Below are 20316 nucleotides of genomic sequence, written 5' to 3' on the forward strand. Positions count from 1 at the left end.
AATATGCCTACTTCTTAATACAATTTCATTTACCGATCAAAAGAACCAAAAAAAAAAAATCCGTTAGGGAGCACACTAAAATTTTCTACTAAAATGAAGATGATAATGCTTTTGTAGATTGTAAACATGCGCATGTAAGGATCTTGCAACAATTAACAACACGTTAGATGTATCAAAAAATAATATGTAAAGAACCGAATCGAAACAACTCTACCGAAACAACATGACAAGGGCAGAATCACAGGTTCAACAAGTTGTCCTTAACAAATTAGTTCGCGGGTATACTCGAGATGAGTAATGCTAAATTCTCCAGCGAGGATGTGTCCAGGACAAGACTGCCCGATATAACTTGAGTTAGCACAAAGCAAGTTACCCATTCTTGAACTCAGCAACGATGATGGAAATAAAACGCCGCACAAAACAAAAGCAAGAAGATGAAGAAAAGATGACAGAAAAGTGATTACTTCTTGTGTATATTGGAAACATAATTTCGAGTTGCATTTATTAGAAGATATGCTTACAAATCAAGTTAGGTTTGGTTTTCTTCAAAAACAAGTAAAACACGTAAAAGAAATTTACCCATAAATAAAATTCTTAAGAAAATATTTTTGGAATTAATTTCCTAAAGAAAACTCGCCAAAAATAAATCTGTGTAGAAGAGGGACTTGGTGCATATCATACGCCCACCAACATATCCATAAGAATATGGTTATATAGTGGAACACCTCTTTAATTTTCCACAATGTGGGACTAAGGTTTCCATTTCATTCACCCAAAAAATGAGTGAGTATCTTTTAGACCCTTAGGTCATTAGATCAAGTCATCAAATCACACCAAGACCAAAATCATTTTATTAAAAACTCATTTTACTCCAACAACATATAACGGACAAATTTACCTGGATAAATTGGGGCCTAAGCCACTTAATCGGGGCTTATAGATACATGACAAAATAGGGTCACTAAGAAGTAATTTCTAGAAACCCCTTAACCAACTATTTTTTTAATGGCTAATTTACCCCCGATTAATTAGTGTTAATTCAGGTGATTAGTGGTAAAATATTGTGTTAGATGTGAAATTAATTTGTGTTAATGAATCATGTGAACTTGAAAAAAAATTGAAAATTGAAAATTATTTGAAGAACACCACCTCATAATCGGTTTATGTTGTCATCGGTATCAACCGATTGTAACCTCAGAGATTTTCTGAAACTTGCTTCTACCCAGAATCGGTTTATATGGACATGAAAATCAACCGATTATCCAGAATCGGTTTATATGGGCATGAACATAAACCGATTATGGGTAAATTTTTTCTTTTTTATTTGTGAATTATTTATATGATTTAAAATTAAAATTCATTCTATACCCGAGTTAAGAATGAGTATGACTTCATACTCGATTTTAGATCGTTTAAGAAGTTGTACTCGTTTTCAATTCGAGTATAAAGTTATACTCGTTTTCAGTTCGAGTATAAAGTTATACTCGTTTTCAAATTGGGTAAAATCTATTTTCATTTTCATTTTTAATCGAAATGAAATCGAGTATGATTTCATACTCATTTTATGATTGAGTATCAACTGAAAAAAAAAATTGGTTAACCAGAATCGGTTTACTCGATACATATATAAAAACCGATTCCTGATATTGCACAACAGGAATTGGTTTATAAAAATGCTTATGTAATCCGATTCTAACAAAAAAAGACACAGAACTCTACCATACCAGAATCGGGCAATGTATGCATTAACGTAAACCGATTTTGGTTCAATTTTCTCCAACTAGAATGCCCATCCAGGACAATCGGTCTTTATGGGCATAAACAACAACCATTTCTAAATGAAATCGGTTTACAAGTGCATTGGCGTATACCGATTGTTATAAACCCAAAAAGATTTGATTTAAAAAAATTGGATTCTTTGAGTGATTACATGTTATTGAAACCTATTCTAGGGGATTGGGTTAATAGAAAAGTACATGATTCGAGTTAAAACGAAAAATTACTTATTTTAGTGAATTTGGTGATTATCGATAATGTTTTTGTTTGATTTTGAATTCTTAATTTTGATGGAAATGGAAATGGAAATGATTTTGATTTGATTTAGTTTTTTTTTTTTTGTTATTAGAATTTGATGAGGATAAATTAGTATTATTAAAATTTCATAGAGAATAAAATGGTAATTTCATCAAATTTAGACGCCCCATATCATTCTTTATGGGGTGGATGAAAAAATCCATAGGCCCCAATTAAGTGACATAGACTCCAATTTAGCCAGGCAATTTTATATGAGACGTTTCTTCGGATGGTACACTTTCTAAGGAGCCGTATCTCTTCAATTCTGAGTTGGATTTAAGAAGAGATGATCAAAACAGTGATTTTGACAATTTTTCTAAGGGTCGTTCGTACATTGAAAATGAAAAAAATGGGCTTGCTTTACTTGTAGGTTTATTGACATGATGTGTATTTAAAGATTGGAAGTGTTAGCCATCATTTATCCAGTTGTAGAAGCGATGACAAAAATTGTGATCAGCATATGTGGATTAAATGATTAATTAATGAGAATTGGACCATCACAGGCCGACGGAATGTGACTCTAAACACTTGGTGCACATAAACAAAATTTAAAAATCAAATGGTGAATGGTTTCTTCAAACTTTAGAGTTTGAAACACAAACAACAAACATTTATGGGCTTGGACACTATTAAAAGTAAACACAAAAAACATACGTTACTGCAGTACTGTGGTAAAATTTAAAATTATTGTAATGACATAAGTTCAAATTAGATCAGCTCAGTATCAAATTTTTAATTGATCAAAAAATAAAGCAAAAGATTTCACATTTCATTTTCATCCCTATCTCCTCCTGGAATGGTTTCCTTTGAGATCATAGTTATTTTGGTTTTTGTGGAGTATTCCTGTTTTTGTTTCTATCTTAGATGAGGTGAATTTTGAATTGCATAACTTTCCTGTGCTACAGCTTTGCCAATTTCAGTTGTTATCGTGCCAAGAGCTTGGAGGGACAAGTATTGAATTGAACTCGAACTGATATTGCTGTTTCAGATCCTTTGAAATGATTTTCCTAGCATATCTGAAGAATAGACTATCCCCTAAAAAACAGTAAATTACATTAATATAAACATGAGTATATCAAGTTGACATCAGAGCCTATGAGCTCTCATTTCGGTTTGCATTTCATTTTTTTTTTTTTTTGTATTTTCTTTCAGCTTGCTTAGTCTTTTTCCAAAAAATTTTGTGCTTTTATCTAGCTCACAGAGTGCTGTCTCAGAGTACAATATAAAATTTGTTTCTGAGTGTAAATAAGATTTTGTTCCTTTATTCTTATGACCCTGTTTTTGTAAACCAAATTATTCTCACTTCCCTCCTTTCTTAAAGTGAAAAATCAAGCTTTCTTTACTGCTCTGTTAGTCTGCTTTTTCTCATTTGATCTCTCTAAAAAAAAGTGTCTTTCCCTGGCCTGTTTCTACTCTCTCTCTCTCTATGAAACTGCTTTCTTGGAACGTCCAAGGAATTGGGACACCCATCACTAGGAATTATCTTAATCATCTCTGTCATTCTTATAAACCATATGTTATTTTCTTATCCGGGACAAAAGCCCCATTCGATAGAATGGATTTTCTTTTTAAAAAATCTGATTTTCATGATTGGTTCATAGTCCCGTCGATGGGTATAGCGAAGGGGTTAGCAATAGCCTGGCATAATAATGTAAAGCTAAAATTGCTATCGGCGCATTTAAACGTTTGCCATTTTGAAACAACAATTGGTGAAAAGGAAATAGAAATTACATGTGTTTATGGTGCAGTTGAAGCAAATGAAAAGATAGCACAATGGTCACACATTTTGGAATTGTCGAAACAAGTTAAAAAGCCACGGGTACTAATTGGTGACCTGAATATAATCCTCGACCCGGGAGAAAAATAAGGTGGCAATAATACAAGCTCAAGCAGCAAAACGTTCGTAACTCAGATAATAGACTCTTTGGGACTACAAGATGCGGGCTACGAATGTGCTCCATTCACATGGCCAAACAATAGAAGTGGAGAGGCGAATATATGCGAGAGCATTGAAAGAGCTTTAATATCATATCAATGGATTCAGATGTTCCATAGCACTAACATAAGTCACCTTACAAGAGTTGGCTCTGACCATACTCCTATACTTTTCGACTCTAACCCAGAAACAAAAAGACTAAATAAGCCCTTTAGATGTCTTAGGTCTTGCTCTCTCACCCCACGCTATCAACTTTAGTGGAGGCGTCTTGGAACCTTCATTCCTCTAATTCTTCATCTAGAAATATCAGTTCAAACCTGAAATCCCTTTCCTCGGATCTTGCCCAATGGAATTCAGACGTCTTCGGAAATATTCATAAAAATATCAAAAATCTTAATATCAAAATAGAGAACATTCATAAATACGGAAACATATCGTCCAAAATAGATATTCTGAAAAGCCTTCAAGCTGAACTGGGCAAATGGTACGCAATTAAAAATGACTATATATTATCATCAACTCTCAAGGGATAAATTATTAGAGAATATGATCAAAATACGGAATAATTCCATGCCTCTGCCTCAAATAGGAAGAAAACCAATGCTATACATTCTCTTAGATAACCATCTGGTATCTGGCTCTCGGATCGAGATCAAATCAATTCCCTATTAATCATCCATTTTACCCAAATAGGAACTTCGCAAATGAATAACTACAATGTGGACCTCTCAGAAATCATCCAACCTTGCATCTCAGACTCAGAAAACATAGATTTAACCCAAATTCCTACAAAAGAAGAAATTTGGTCAACTCTTTCTAACATGAATCCTTGAGGTGCTCCAGGCCCGGACGGTTTCCAGCCGGGTTTCTTCAAAGCTAATTGGGGTATATTAGGTCCGGATATAATAAAAGCTACACAAGATTTCTTTAGAACAGGTATTATGGAAAAATATTTCAACCACTCGTTTATTACTCTTATACCAAAAATCTCCACTCCAAAAACCCCAGCAGAGTTTAGACCCATCAACGTCAGCAATACTATTTATAAGCTCATCTCAAAAATTCTGGCGAACAGACTAAAACCCATCTTAAATAGATTTATATCTCCAAATCAATCTGCTTTCTTGCTAGGAAGACAAATAACAGACAATATCATCATAGCTCATGAACTTATTCACTCGATGAAAACGTCCAAGAAAAAAAAGGGATTTCTAGCTCTCAAGATTGATCTATCAAAAGCATTTGATAGATTTATCAAAAAAGCCTTAACTTCCTTTGGGTTTAGCGATTGTTGGGTAAACCTCATCTCTCAATGCATATCCACAACCTCTTATTATATTATCCTAAATGGTTCCCCAGGTCCAAATTTCTCCACCTATAGGGGTTTAAGACAGGGAGACCGTCTATCTCCTTATCTATTTCTAATCTGCATGGAGGTCCTCTCTAGGCTACTTGAAAAAGCCACAGAAGAAAATAAAATCTCGGGGATTAAAATAAACAAAAACGCCCCTTCTATATCCCATCTATTCTTCGCAGATGACTGTTTTCTTTTCACCAAAGCATACTTAGGGGAAGCAAAAAACTTATTGGATATTTTATCTAAATTTTGGGAAATTACGGGGCGGTTGGTAAATTTACAAAAATCTGGAATTTATTTCAGACCTAAAATCCACCCAAACCATGGAAAGATAATCGCAAAAATATTAAAAGTTCCTCTGCTGACAAAAAAGGATAGGTATCTGGGTACTCCTCTTTTCTTAGATAAAAATAGAAAAGAGAATTTTAAACCACTCCTCCAAAGGTACTACAATACACTACAAAGTTGGAAAGAAAAATTGATGTCGCAAGCGGGAAGGACAGTTTTAATCCAATCAATTCTCCAGTCTTACCCAACATATCAAATACAGATGCTAGCCCTTCCAAAAGAAACTCCAGATAAGCTCGACAAAATACAAAGGGATTTTTGGTGGAACAAAGATAGGTCAAAAGGAAAAGGTGGTTATATAAAAGCGTTGAAAGGTATGTGTAAACCAAAAATGCAAGGTGGTTTAGGAATTAAGAACCCCCACAATTTCAATATAGCTCTCTTAACGAAGCTAGCAAGGAGAGTAATGACAAAAAAGGATCAATTGTGGGTAAAAATTTTAGAAGCAAAATATTTTCATGGCTCAAATCCTTTCCAAGCGACAAGAAACTATGAACTCTCGTGGATCTGGACAAGCATTCAGAAAGGTCTCAATATTATAAAAGGAAATTACATATGAAAAGTGAAAGATGGAACAAATACGAATATCTGGGAAGACAACTGGATACCCAATGCAGATATAGTAACTCAACCAAGTGATAGGGCTGACCCACTGCCTCAAAAGGTCCATGAGCTTCTAAATACTAACGGTTCCTTGGACATCGTAAAAATAGATGAGTACTTTACACCAGAAATTAAGAATAAAATTCTAGCAATTACCCCGCATAAAGATAAGAGAGATCAAATTAGACGGAAACATCATATTTCTGGGGCTTTTTCGGCAAAAAATGCTTACAACTACCTCATAAATCAGAATAATAATGATGAGGAGGATATTATTTTTCCATGGAAAAACCTTTGGAATTTGCAGGCAATCCCCCGGATTGGACTGTTTATTTGGAAACTGGTTCAAAAGGCTCAGCAGACTAGCAGCCCACAACTCAGAGATCTCCGCTGAGTGTCCTTTATGTGATAACCAAGTGTCGGAAACAGAAAACCATCTTTTCAGGAAATGTCATTTCGCTAGATCGATCTGGTTTGGATGCGATTTGAACACGGTCAACTCGCAAATTAACACAGACTCAATTGTTAAGTGGGTTGAAATTTGGTTATCGGATCCTAAATACTCAAAAATTTGTGAACAAATTGCAACAATCATTTGGTTCATGTGGAAATATAGATGTGAAGTGATTTTTAGAAAAATCAATCTAGACCCATTTGCTTTGATTCAACAGATTAAGAAATTCTTACAAGCTCAACCGTACAACAAGGAGAAATTGAAGAAAGATACTCCGAAAAAGAAAGCAACTAAAAATGCGTGGAACAATGTCAACGTCGGTTGGATTATTTTTACAGATGATTCGTTTAAGAAAGAGAACTTATCCATGGGCTACACCTTCATTCTATATTCGGTAGAACAAGAAGCTTTTATGCATCTCTTTGCAGGTTCAGATTGGGCGTCCTCAGCTTTACATGCAGAAACAAAATCTCTTTTAAAGGCTTTAAAATGGCTAGAAGACAATATTCTCTTTAGTGTATTTATTGCTACAGATTGTAAAGTTCTGTCAGATTGCATTAACAATAAAGAAACAACAGTTGCTTGGGTGGCGGAGAATACTATAGAAGAAATTACTTCCAGTCTAGACAAGTTACCACAAGCCAAGGTAAAATTTATTAACAGAGATCATAATGCAACATCGGACTCGGTAGCAAAAGAAACAAGAATAAGAAGACTACAACACATGTCGAAATACATGCAACAACAAGTGCAGAAAGAAATTATTCTTTCTAATAATTTCGGAAAAAATGAAATTGTAGAACTTCTGCATTAGAGTGCTTAATTAATATATTCTCGTTTTCTATAAAAAAAAAAAAAAAAAGCAAAAACCGAAATGCAAAGAAGAGAAACAACATCAAAACGTTTAATGATAAAAAAAAGAAAGCTAAAACCAAAACCCGAAAGAGAGAAAACTAAACTAAGATAACTAGGAATTGAAACTGAAAGAAAACTCAACGGAGAACACGTGATATATTATAGTACGCAAGGACTTTCATATACTATTTTTGTTATTATAAATTAATATTTTTAATCAGTATATATTACTATAAATAGAGAGGCTAATTAGCTTTACTCGATCATGATCATTCATCACCACCAAATTCATAGACAAAGGGTACTACATCTTGTTGCCATTATTTAAGCTTAAGAATAAGAAAAATCAATAATTGAATCATGTCCAAAATCAGCATGTTCATCAGCTTCTTTTTTTGCGTCTTGATTGCCATTCCAACCTCTTCTTCCAGCAGTAAGTCTACTTCCCTGCGGTTTAAGATCTTTTAATTGTGTTTCTGTTTGTATATCTAAATATCAACTAAATGAATATATTAGGAGATACGTATATTATTGTATATTTTGTATATATGGTCATTAATAGGTTGGTTAGGAAAGATATTATTTTGTGTAATTATGTTAATCGTGTCTACCTATTTAGTTGGAGCATGAGAATATGTGTCATTCGGAAACTTTACGGAAGAAAACCCTATTTCATGAGTTTTAAACAAAAATTCTTTAGTTCCTGTCATGTGTCGTGAAACCCCTGTATCAAGTATCCATTCACCAGAAAGCTTCGAATCATTATTTGAATTTTTAAGCATTTGCACAATGGTTTCCCATTGGGTATCGGTAAGAATATTATCAAGACCTAGTCGATCTTGACACGATAAAGATCCCCTACTAGAATTGATGGTTGTGATCGCTACATTAGCTACACAAGTCATGGTGCTAATCTTAAGCACAATTTTCTAATTTGATTTTAATTAGGTTAAGTCTTTTCTGGCTCTGATACCATGAAACGACAAGGTAGAAGATGAAGATTTCTTATTATTGAAAAGCTTGAATTACAAATCGTTTCTTCCAAGGCTAAATAGGTAGACACGATTAGCATAATTACACAAAATAATATCTTTCCTAACTAACATATTAATGACCATATATACAATAATATACGTATCTCCTAATAGAATATCATTCAGGGATGATTCTCGAGGAGGTTGAACCAGTAAATAAGTGCCCAACACCTGATTGCTCTTTCGTTAAGTGCAAACCCGCTGTTTGTAGGATCAGAATCTCGGAACGATAATATCTCAGCGAAATTATCAACAACACAACACAACAGCGTCGCAGAACAATTTCAGAAATGATACGATAAACGACGTCAGCTAGGATCACGAGAAAGATATGATAGTCCTGCGAAAATTAGAGAGCTTGCGAAATTAACATCTGTAAGGTTGCGAGAATGTCGCAGACCATACTCGAAATTAAATGACAAATTAGCTTTCATCCACTATGTATTTCCCTATAAATAGTTGTTCAAGTGGTAAAGAATGAGAGATATCTTTTTTGAGTAAGAAACAAGTAAATAGGAGAGAGAAAGTTTAGAGCAGAGATCATTTTTGATTCCTTTATCTTTTCTTGTAAGAACATTCAAAGATTGATCAATAAAATTAAGAGTGTAAATCTAAAAATGAGTTGAGTAATAATGAAATCATATGAGGGGTGCAGTGTAGGATTTCCTGCAACTACACTGTTTGCCTACAAGTTGTGCTTGAATGCCCAAATTACACGCCGTGTTGTGGCTGCCCAACCTGCTGTCCTGCTTAGGTTACCTGTCCAACCCTGATCGTGCGTACTGCATGCAAGCGTATCATATGTATACATATTGCTGTATAAGTGTATTTAATGTTATCAGATTTTTTAATGTTCGAGACTGTAATAAACATACGCATATGTAACCTTCTGAACAACAACAACAATAAAAAGAAGGAATAAAATGCATGCAGTTATTATACTTTGATGTTGTTTCCATTGATGTAAACGCCTTGTATACTGTTGCCAAGTACCAGCAGGTGCACTTATTTGGAACGGAGATATGCTACTACTTAGATACGAATTTTTATCCGTTTTCTTAACACGAAATCACGGATAGCCATCTTCTTTCTTTTTAACGGGAGAGTGATTAATATATACAGATATAATATAGAGCAGAACTCGAGATACAACCAAAGGAGAACATCTCCGGTTATCCAAATTTACCGGGTCATTTTGTGAACACCAAAGAACTACAGAAGATTTAATATCTAGATCTCTTCCGATTGGCCTTGCATTTCTTATTGAAATCTCAACCATTTCTTTTCTATCCATATGATCCAAAAAGATGGCATCTTGAATTAGACTTTTATGCGGCAACTGTTGTTCAACTTTGACTTTAAAAGCTTAATAATTTGTATAAAACTCACTTGCTCAGCATTGCTCAATGCTCATGCATCAAGAGGCATGGATTAATCCTCCTTATTTTGGGGTGAAAGATTCTTTTATGTATTTTTATTTTATGATTAGCTAGCTGGATCAGTTGGTACGAAGCCTCTTAATTAGGATAGAGAAATTTATTTTTTCCATTTTTTATTTCAGAAAAATATTGCCTTTAAATCGATTTTCAAGAGTCAACTTTTATTAATTAATGAAAATTAGACGATCAGATCGATCAAACATTAGATACAGTGATGCGCGCAATCGTTTATGGTACGCGTTTCCACATTAAGATCAAAGTTGTTTTGGACTTGGAGATATTCAAATTCAAGAGAATAGAATTCATATTTTCCCAAGATATATCATAGGGATCTGTCAATCTTTCCAATAATACTAACATTATTTGTCAACTCATTTTGTTCATACAAACCGACCTTCAATTATTTAATATTCGTCCTTGTTATCAAAATTAATGTTTGAAATTTGTAGAGTTACTATATATATACACGCATCCATCGATATCTAAGTCATCGATACAGAGCACATAGTATCAATTGTATAGAAAAAGAAAACTCATTCATTCAACCATGGCCAAGACCACCAATCTGTTGCTTTGCTTCTTTTTATTTGTCTTGATTGCTATGCCGACCTCTTCTGCTACCAGTAAGTATACTTTCCGAAAGTTTCAATATTGATCACCATTTTTTGATTACTGTTCGTATACCTTATATATCAATTAATTGAATATCAATCAGGGATGATGCTTCAGGAGGATGTAAGTGGGTGCCCAAGAAGAGTTAAGTCATGCGCAAGAGTTGCGTGCAACCCACGAATTTTTTGCCCCCTATTTGTGATTAACTGCCCAGATGGTCAGTACGCTTACAAGCCGTGCTGTAGCTGCAGCCAAACATGTTGTCCAATCAGAAAGTACTGATTCTACTGCGTTTCGTACATTGCATTGTGACATTTATGTATCTTTTCTAATTGTTGTTTGTGAACGAATCGTAGTGTTTACTTTTCTCCTCTGAATAATTTGAAGTGGTTTACCATACCATAGTTTTATGTATCTCCATTTTTCTGTCTTCGCTACCATAATTTCGAGTACCGTGAGGTCTTTCGACTTATGTTTTGTTAAATTGCATCTGATAACAGGTAATTTCATGTTTGATTGACATGCGATAATTTTAATGGGTACAATTGTAGGAGTTAAATATCGCACACATTAATAACTACGCGAAGTAAAGAATACAACCTAGGCGTCGCACACAGCAAAGTTGAGATGACACACCAGATGATGTCAGCAAAGTCACGAGTAAAGTGTGAAGAATTATGCGAAGAAGTATGCTATGCGAAGATGAGCGATTGTATATGAGCGAATATGTCGCATAGTGATCCCGAAAATAATGGGATTCTTAGCTGTCATCCAATATGTAAAATCCTATATAAAGGAGAAAGGTCATTGTTTCTAGGAGGATTCTAGGGCAAGTCTTGGTAAAGAAATAGGGAGAGAGAGAAAGTGAGTTTAGGTTTCAAGTAGAATTGTTGTAATACTTGAATCTATTTTGTAAACATTCCCAATCTTCAATTAATAAAACAAGAGTTCATAATGATCACTTAGAAATTGGATCAGTTTTAGTGGAGTGTAGTTGTAACATAATTAAAGTATCAATTTCTGAGGAAGATTTTCAAGCGACAGTAACCGGGAGAATTCATAAAAGAAATTACGAAGGCAAGAAGATGGAAACGGTATAGAAAGAATTACCATTACAAAATTGGGAAAAGGTGAAGATTTCCTTTGCGGCGGATGAAATTCCAGAAGAAAACTTACAGCGAGCAGATCCATTGGTAATTACGGTCACAGTCGAGTGAGAAAACATTATTGCAAAACAGAGGAGATTTTAAGGATGGGTGATTGATAAGACATTGATAGATATAGGAAGTGCAGTTGATATATTATTTTATCGCACATTCAAAGCAATGGGATATGAAGATGCAGAAATGACACCTACACCCTATAATGTTCATGGATTGATAGCATCATTGGGAAGATTCATTGCAAGATCTTCGGACAAATGCAAACACTTTTTCAATATATTAAAGAAGGGAACCAAATTTTAATTGACAATGGAGTGCGACAAAGCATTGCGAAGCATAAAAGATTATTTGGTAAACTTATCCATTATGCAAAAGGAAAAGCAGGGAGAAGAACTGTTATTGTATCTATCAGCAACATCTCATGCACTAAGTGCAGTACTGTTACGATCAGAGGAAGGTGTAGAAAAACCGATATATTACATAAGCAAAACATATAACTCCGCAGAAAAAAATTATTCAAAAATCGAAAAGATGATTCTCGCACTGGTATATGCATCATTCAAGCTTCGCATCTATTTTCAAGCTCACAAAATTAAAGTATTAACAAGAGTACCAATTGAAAATGCAATGAAGAATTCGAAGAGGTCAGGAAGAATAGAGAGGTGGAATGCACAATTAGGAAATTATGAGATTGGTTATGAAATCTTATCTTCACCAAAATCTCAAGTTATCGCAGAGTTTCTTGCAGAATTTCCAATAGAAGAAGATGAATATGTAGAAGAAATGATGGAGGTGGATGAAGAACATGGAAATCCTAATGATTTATTAACTGAGCGAAATCCAAACAGATGGGAGATTTTGGTGGATGGATCCTCCAATGGAGAAGGAAATGGATTGCTATTGTATTCATTTCACCAACGGGAGCGAGAATGGCTTACTCATTCAGATTGGACTTCGCATCCACAAATAATGAAACTGAATACGAAGAAGTCGTCCACGCACTAAGATTAGCAATTGAAATGAAGATTGAGGATGCCCGAATAACTAGTGATTCACAATTGGTAATTCGTCAGATAGAAGGCACATATAGTACTAATGAACCATTTTTGCAAAAATATAGGAGATTGGTTATGGATTTAGCAATGAAAATTCCAAAAATAAGTTGGAGACATATAGGGAGAAAAGATAATAGACTTGCAGATGCATTGGCGTTCATACCATCAATGTTAGTAGATCCGGTCGCAAGGAATATAAAAATACAAACACTATTATTATCATCTATAAAAAAGTGTGAAGAAGTGAAAAAAATGTGATGATCATAGTTGTTATAGTTTTGAAAGTGGTAGTAAAAGTTCGTTGCTCGGACTTGTAAGGATTTAAAAATAAAAATATATACAAATAATATTAACACTGGTGCGAGAAACTGGGGCTTAGGATTCGGCCAAATTCATTTCTTAAATGGTTCAGAAATTAATTCTAGGCAATTATAATTCAAAACAAAATGAATATTAACTCTATTCTTTGCCAAAGTAGATTTTATAAAATATTACTTGTATTTCTTAAGCATGGCATATCAAAAATCCCTAGGACTAAGCATAAACCATCAAATGAAATCACAAATAATTAATTAAAATCTTAATTCAATTAAAATTGGTGAAAAAAGTAAATAAAGAATTAAATAAAATTACCACATGGATGAATTAAGGCTTCCTTCGTCGCCCCAGTGTTGGGGTTTAGCTCCTCATATTGATCATAATCTCAAAATACATGTATAAAGCTCAAAAGTTGATTAAAGGGAGTAAAACAATTGAGCAGAAAAATTGCAACAGAAATAACTGTTGCAAAGGCGCTGTTCAACTGTTACAAGAAGAACGATACAAATGTTATGCTGTTACAAGACCCAAACTACGACCCACTACCCTGCGTCGTAAACACTGTTGGAGAACGACTGTCTATGCAAGTCCGTTCTTCGTGTTCTTGGCCTTCATCAATGGCAGCAGCAGCAGAAACTCAACTCGTGATTTCTACTTCATGCGCTCTCCTCTCTTATCCCAACTCTCGACAAACTTTTCTAAACTCTTTAGCCTTGTATTTATAGTGTTTTAGAACAAAAATACCCGACCATAACTTGCGTATATTCTCCATTTAATCCGATTATTCTCCGCTGTCAATAATAACGATAATTTCCAAAATTAACTCTGTCACACGTTAGAATTGGTTCTGCACACTCCAATTCAGCTCCTCCACGCCTAGTAAGTCGTCGAACGTCCCTTAATCACTTCCATGCATAGCCAAAACACACACAACAGCGTGTATAGGGTGTGCTCAGTCCGTGTAGCTCTGTTTTGAGCTCGAGAATCAAATCGATATTTCCAGCCAATTTCGATCAAATTCGACACCCAAAATATCTTCCTTAGGATAAATCACAACTTCCTACCAAGTTTGAACGATTTAATCGCACTCCAACCCGTTCATTTTGCCGATTGAGAATCTGCCAGAGATGTGTAATTTTTCCCGCCAAAATCTAAATTCAAATGGAGAAGATAACTGCCCCCTAACCAAACTGGGGGTGCGAATAGCAGTTGCCTTGAGGGTGACCTGGGGGTGTCCCTTAGTAATTAGGTTACCCCTTATCCAAAAGCGAGAGTCCCAATAACACTTGTCCTCCGAGTGCCAAAATCAACTTTTCGAGCCGAATTTTCCAAAAATGTTTATTTCCTAAAAATACATAAAAACACAATATTAGTACAAAAAATAGAGTTCCAACAATACGGGCATTGAGGACAAATTAGACACAAAAATGCGTCTATGAGATTCCCCCAAACTTATTATTTGCTAGTCCTCGAGCAAAACAAAAAAATAAAACCGAGTTAATCTCGGGTGGGTTTAACAGAGGTGTACCCACAAAAACCATGACTTCTAATTGGTCACAAGTATCCAAAGAGCTATGAGGACATAAATATTCTCAACCTATCTCCAAGTAACTAGAATGCCAGAGAAATTAAAGGTGTCAGCTCTAAAGCTGACTGAAGAAAAGGGGAGACACATCCGCACGACTGCTAGATAAAGAGATATCCGCTACACATCTAGATAAACATTGTAAGATGCGTCCGCTGCTCCCACAGCTGGATAAGATTAGGAGAGAGATAAAGATGAGAGGGACATCTGATACACAGCTGGACTAATTACGTGTGATGAGTTAAACCAGTGCTAGAAAGATCTTGTGCCAGATTGAAAGCAGACTAACAAAGCAACCAAAATGCATCTTTCTTCGACTCTCTCACAGTGCTCAGTAGAAATAACGTCTTCTTCGGTCTTCAACTGTTGATGATAAACTCTCGAACCTCATAGAACCTTGAAAATTAACTCTTCTCTTCGATTTCTTGCTTATAAATTTCTTCTTCCCTATGGCCTTATTGAACAAAAAGAACGTAATGATGTTTTTTTTTTTTTTTTTCATTTTTCATTTTTCATTTTTTTTTTTTTTTTTTTTTTTTTTTTTTGATAAAAACAAAAATTTACATGGCCATGAGAGAAGGACTTTAGAACTTGGATCTTCATAACTTGTGATGTCTTGGTATCATGAACTTCAACAACTTATATCATTTGCTCTTGTAACTTCTTGTAACTAAGTCTTCAACTTTGATTTTTTAATTATTCTTGTCTATTGTTGCTTCTAAACCTTAAACGTCTTCAATTTTTTCATAAATTTTGATGTCACTCCGCTTGTTGATGATGATAAGTTTCTACTGAGAGAGAGTCGTAATCCAGTAACTAAGACTACATTGTGAGGTTGCTCTGTCTTTCTGGCATTTCCTTCTCACATACTTGCCTTTCCATCATGGATGGTTAGGTCCATCACGGTTACCCTCTAAAAGGAACAAGTTTTCTCCTGAATTTCAAGGATCTCAATGTCTTTTTCTCTAATGTCTCAATAGGTTGTTATCTCTAGCATTCCAATTTCTATCTTTTCGGTGAGAAACAATATGTAAACTTAGCTAACCGGGTACTATGTGACGCTAGAAGTTTCAAAGATGCGATTAAAATGTTTCTCCCATACCCCCAAACTTAAATCTAACATTGTCCTCAATGTTCTAAAGATAAAATCAAAAGCATGAACAAGGAGAAACTGTTACCACTTGAAGAAAAAAAGTTAAGGAAAGATATTACCATGTTGCATGAGATTGGGTTACCTCCCAAGAAGTGCTAAGTTTAAAGTCTTCAGCCAGACTTAGGAAAGGATTAGTCAACTCGAACCATAAAGTAACAGTCGAAATAACTGTGGGTCTTCAAAACGAAATAGAGCTGACCAAAGGAAACTACAATAACCCAAGAAAGTGAACAAGGATAGCATGCCCTTATCTAGTTTCCTGATTAAGATATTTATATCTAATTGTGGTTCAGGTTCAGGTTCTATGAAAGGGTCTAAATAAAATATTTTCCTCGGATGCATTTCCTCATAGGTTGGATCCAAATTATTAGGTCCTAGAGTCTGGAAAAACTCAAATAAGAACTTAGAATCACAAAATAATAATAACCTAAATAACTGAGGATCCTCTAAGTCAATCAGGTTTGACTTACATAATTGACCACAGTGAGAGTAGTGGTCATTCTTAAGCAAATGTGTCGATTCTAATTTCCTAAGCCATTTAGGTCTAGTCTCACAACTTAATATTCGACACATTTGGAATATAAACGTTCCCACAGTTGGAAGAAAACTATTTGGTGGGAAAACAAAATCAATCTTGGTATTATTGCCTGGGTTAACCACATCAACCATAGGATGGATTTATAACAGTTGAGACTCTTGTTGGATATCATTAGGTTCTGGAAAACGAGTATGAAGATAATCTTGTAATATGGTTGAGGCATTGATGTCAAGTCCCAAGTGAGGGACCTTACTAAGAATTAAAGAACATGGAGGATGATACTCACCCCCAAACTTAGAGTTTTCAGTGTCTCCAGATAGACTAGTCACAACTTCCCTAATTTGTAGGTCATCAGATTCTTGAAAATGGGAAATTGATTCTTCTAAGTTGTAATCTTGCGGTGCATCCTCACTCATCTCTACGAGTTCATCTAAGACTATAGTTTCTAAATCGTATGACTCTAAAACAGTATTTTCAGGATAAAACGGTTCCTCTAAACCTTTCTTGGTTTCGTAAACAAGACATACTACATCGTCTGAAACGGGGGTATCTCTAGTCAAATCCTCGTCCTTTTGAATAGGTGAATAATTTTTAAAATTATTAGGATCTGAACCAGAAATAATATAATCATTATAAGGCTCAACTGGGGTAACAAATTCTTGATCACTATTCCCACACATTTCCGATTCTTCATCAGCACTATCTTCATCATCATAATATAATTTTTGACATCTAATAATTCTCAATCTTTGTTCCAAACTAAGCGGTCTATTTTTATAATACTTCTCATAGATCGTTAGAGGTGATTCCTCAATAAAAGTTGGAGTATCCATATATCTCTGCCCACGCATATATTCACCAAGAGTTATTTCCGAAGACGTCTCTTGATAACGAGAATTTCTAGACATATATTCTCGCAACGTCATCTCAGGTGGCGTCTCCTCAAAAGGATTCATCATCGAAGAAATATAAACTACAGAGGGATTCTATATAATCACAAACAAGGCTGACTCGACTCCACCAAAACAAACCTAAAGATTTCTAGCAAACAAAAAGCATGATGGCTCCACTTAGATTGTTTCTAGACCAGCTTCTATCTTTCGAAAGGCAATTCGTTGCAATTTGAGAAAACCCCTCTGGAATCAATCCGAGTCAAAGTAAGTTGAATTGAGGCGAGGGAAGCTCAGTGGAGCTTTGATACCCAAGGCCTCACCGCTATCACAAGGCGGCGCAGTCACGCATTCAACTCACAGAAACCATCATGAACTTTGGAGTGTGCTTAAAGAGCAACCAATATTTTCCGAACGAGTTTCCTATTAAGCTCGTTACCCTATCGGTCTCGTTCTATTCCAAATTTTAAGCTTGGGTTCGCGTTAGGTTTCGTTTTCCTAAGGCGGGCAAGAAGGGAGTGGTGATGAAATCCAAACCCTTATCTTGTATTGGCCAGGCCTTGACCTTTACTAGGAATTTAAAAACAGTCCAAATTCGTCCTCAATCAATGAATCACCTTAAGGAATACAGTAACTCGCTTACAGGAGATTCGCGAGTGTTTCGATGGACTTACCTTCCGTACCAGACGGGGGATGAACCGTTGAAGTCGACTCGGGCCACGACTCCTATGTCATGTACGAACCCGAGGGGCCGAGACGATATAGTAATCGTCGTCCTTCCCTGCACACAGTTTATATAATTTTTTATTTTTTTTTGTTTAATAATACCCTTCCGTAGGGTTAAAAAAAATAAAGTTCAATTGTTTAAAGTCCAAAGTCCAAAATAAATAAATAAAAAATTAAAATTACAGTTTTCCTCACACACTCTAAAAAAATTAAAAATTAAAAATTAAATCCTAAAATTGTCCTTTTTTCTTCTCTTTTCGCTTTTCCCTTTAAGCTTTTTCCTCTCCAAGTCCTTAGTGCTCCACTTCGAACCTGTAAATCAAAGAAAAAAAGACAAAGTAAAAAGGAACAAATAAAAAAAAATAAAAAATAAACCTAAAAAAAAATAAAAATAAATCTATATACAAGTCCGCGTCGGCGGCGCCATTTTGATTAACGATTTTTCTGTGGGTTGTAGTAATGAGGTTCAAACTCTCGGACTTGTGAAGGTGAAGGATTTTTAGATTTATAAAATTATATACAAAAAAATATTAACAATGGTGAGAGGTCCTGGGACTAATGATTCGGCCAATTTTCATAACATAGGGCTCAATGATTTATTCTCAACAATAATCGCTCAAAACATAAATTATATGGACTCTTATTTTGCCAAAGTAGATTTTCAAAACATTGATTGTAAGTCCTAAGCATGATGTATCAAAACACCTAAGCCAAGCATACATCATCAAATTAAATAACAACTAATTAATTCAAATCATATTTCAATTTTAAATTAATGCAAAAGTCATAAAAAAAGAATTAAATGAAATTACCCCAAGTATGAAGTTTGGCCTCCTCCGTCGTCCCAGTGTTGGGTTTTAGCTCATCATAGTAAAAATGCCCTCAAAATAACTATTTATTGCTCAAAAAGTGGTTTACAAATGATGAAAAGGTGTAAAACAATTGAACAGAAAAATCGCAACAGAAATAACTGTTGCAAAGGCGCTGTTCAGCTGTTACAAGAAGAACGATAAATTGTAACTGTTGTTGTACGACGAACTACGACCCTCGGGCGTGCGTCTTAGACACTGTTGAAGAACGACGGTCTTCGGCTGTCTGTTCTTCGTGTTCTTCATCTTCATCAATGGCAGCAGCAGCAGCAGAGAGAAATCATGGTTCTCGATACTGCAGCGTTCCTTCTCTCCTCCCAACTCTCGACGAACTTTTCTAAACTCTTTAGGCTTGTATTTATAGTGTTTTAGAACAAAAATATCCGACCATAACTTGCGTATATTCTCCATTTAATCCGATTATTCTCCGCTGTCAATAATAACGATAATTTCCAAAATTAACTCTGTCACACGTTAGAATTGGTTCTGCACACTCCAATTCAGCTCCTCCACGCCTAGTAAGTCGTCGAACGTCCCTTAATCACTTCCATGCATAGCCAAAACACACACAACAGCGTGTACAGGGTGTGCTCAGTCCGTGTAGCTCTGTTTTGAGCTCGAGAATCAAATCGATATTTCCAGCCAATTTCGATCAAATTCGACACCCAAAATATCTTCCTTAGGATAAATCACAAATTCCTACCAAGTTTGAGCGATTTAATCGCACTCCAACCCGTTCATTTTGCCGATTGAGAATCTGCCAGAGATGTGTAATTTTTCCCGCCAAAATCTAAATTCAAATGGAGAAGATAACTGCCCCCTAACCAAACTGGGGGTGCGAATAGCAGTTTCCTTGAGGGTGACCTGGGGGTGTCCCTTAGTAATTAGGTTACCCCTTATCCAAAAGCGAGAGTCCCAATAACACTTGTCCTCCGGGTGCCAAAATCAACTTTTCGAGCCGAATTTTCCAAAAATGTTTATTTCCTAAAAATACATAAAAATACAATATTAGTACAAAAAATAGAGTTCCAACAATACGGGCATCGAGGACAAATTAGACACAAAAATGCGTCTATCAATAGACGATACACAAACAGAACATGTAAGCGAAGAGAAGGATTGGAGAACTGAGATACACTCTTATCTAGAGAAGGGGGAATTGCCGAAGAAAATATTAGAAGCATACAAATTAAAGATTCGTGCGAAAAATATGAATTAAGTGATGGTGTTCTTTATAGAAGGTCATTTCTTGGACCTTCGCTCAGATGTCTTACGCGAAAGGAAGGAATCGAAATTCTAAAGGCATTA

General features: G+C 35.2%; 1 long non-coding RNA gene across 1 annotated transcript; it reads left to right on the forward strand.

Moving 5' to 3' along the window:
- Positions 1-10393: 10393 nt before the first annotated feature.
- On the forward strand, positions 10394-11241 carry LOC113283689. Its single transcript, XR_003327580.1, has 2 exons — positions 10394-10722; positions 10815-11241. It is a non-coding gene; the product is annotated as an uncharacterized LOC113283689 (long non-coding RNA).
- Positions 11242-20316: the final 9075 nt, after the last annotated feature.

This window comes from Papaver somniferum, chromosome 5 (genome assembly GCF_003573695.1).
Source record: "Papaver somniferum cultivar HN1 chromosome 5, ASM357369v1, whole genome shotgun sequence".
Lineage (NCBI taxonomy): Eukaryota > Viridiplantae > Streptophyta > Magnoliopsida > Ranunculales > Papaveraceae > Papaver > Papaver somniferum.